Consider the following 1,820-nt stretch of genomic DNA (forward strand, 5'->3'; position numbering starts at 1 on the left):
ATTCAAGATATGGGCGTACCATGGATTTATACAGTGGCAATAAGATTTTCTCTCTTATTCTCTATCCCTTTCTTAATGATTCCCAACATTCTGTTCGCTTATTGCCTGCCACTGCCCATTGAGTGGATGTTTGCAGAGAACTAGCCACAGTGACTCCAAGATCTCTCACTTGAGTTGGAACAGCTATTTTACATCCCATCGTTTTCTATGTAGAGTTGGGATTATGTTTGCCAATGTGCATCACTTTGCATTGATCAACATTGAATTTCATCTGCCATTTTGTTGCCCTTTCACCTAGATTTGTGAAATCTCTTTTTAGCTCCTCACAGTCTGCTTTGGACTTAACTATCCTCTGTAGTTTTGGATCATCCGCAAATTTTGTCACCTCGCTGTTTAGCAGATCGTTTGTGAAGATGTTGACTAGTCCCAGTACAGACACCACTAGTTACCTGTTTGCATCCTGAAAACTGTCCATTTATTCCTACCCTTTGTTTCCTAGCTTTTAACCAGTTATTGATCCACGCGAGGACCTTCCAGAGGTGAACGTAAGCTGGTACATTCCGGTATGAGGTACTGGCAAGAGCGGGTACGCTGTGCCAGCCCGGCCCGGCTTCCCCAGTCTGGTGATTTAAAGGGCCCAGGGCTCCCTGCAGCCTCCCAAGCGCCCCTGGCGGAGCCCCGGGGAGCAAATCACTGCCCTGGAACGCTGCTCTCTCCCGCGCTACCAACACAGAGCAGGGGCGGCGGGAGCTTCCTTACAGTGGGGGGTCACTATTGTCTGAACTGTGGCACTCCCATGAAAACCCTTCCCCAAGGTCCCACACTCACACCACCTCTCCCCCCGAGGCCACACCCACAGAATGCCTCTCCCCCCCCCAAGACTCCCCCTTTCCCCCCTCCATCATTTGTCCTAACAGCCAGTTAAGAGTGGTGGGGCCACGGCCCTTTAAACCCCCTGTTCCAGCACCCCTGACACAGAGCTCAGCAGCAGTGTGTGTGTGTGTGTGTGTGACAGAGGCTGCTGTGCTGAGCTGAGCCAGTGAGGGAAGCGGGGGCTGATGTTGGGGCTGCCCCCTCCCCCTGCCTCAGGCCTGGTTGCTTGCAGCAGCTGTCTGAAGATAGAGACAGTGTGCGACACACTCCCTCTCCCCACACACACACTCAGTCTCTACCCCGCCACGCACACTGCAGTTGAAAAGCAGCTGGCAATCTAGTAAGATGCCCATGGAACGGTGGGATAGAGAAACCTGCATCATATGATGCTGTACCGGCCCATGAGGCATTGCAAACCCTTCCCAAAACACCCTGCAGCCAGTTGCACAGCTACCCACAGTGCACTGCTCTCTGTGGCCATCCAAGATTCTAGAGTGGATGTGCTCTGGTGACACAAGGGGCATAGTGTGGACATGCAACAGCTGTTTAATTAAAACACTTTAAAGCCGCATTACCCAATAGTATAGACACAGCTTGAGAGTGAGACAAGACCCAGCTTCCTTGAAACTAAAGAACCCCAACTTTCTCCATAGTTGGCAGGATTCGAACCTGCACAGGGAGACCCCAATGGATGTCTAGTCCATCGCCTTAACCACTCAGCCACAACTACATGGTTGAGATGTGTCTCTCACCGCACTCTAGTTCTGTTCTCACTGAGTGATCAATTCCAGTTGTTTCCTCAGACTAGCTCCCCCAGCACACACACTGCTGTGCCCTTGTGTAAGTGTGTCCATGGCTGAACTGCAAGAATTCCTGCTCATTTCCCTTCTGGCTGGAGCATGAGGAGAGTGTGTTTGTGGTCAATGACGTTGCTGTAGATTGTTGTC

General features: G+C 51.3%; 1 non-coding gene across 1 annotated transcript; it reads right to left on the reverse strand.

Annotated features, from left to right (window-relative positions):
* Window positions 1–1,521: 1,521 nt before the first annotated feature.
* Window positions 1,522–1,603, reverse strand: TRNAS-AGA. Its single transcript has one exon. It is a non-coding gene; the product is annotated as a tRNA-Ser (tRNA).
* Window positions 1,604–1,820: the final 217 nt, after the last annotated feature.

Source organism: Mauremys mutica, unplaced genomic scaffold (genome assembly GCF_020497125.1).
Source record: "Mauremys mutica isolate MM-2020 ecotype Southern unplaced genomic scaffold, ASM2049712v1 000470F_np12_subseq_174431:340995_obj, whole genome shotgun sequence".
NCBI lineage: Eukaryota > Metazoa > Chordata > Testudines > Geoemydidae > Mauremys > Mauremys mutica.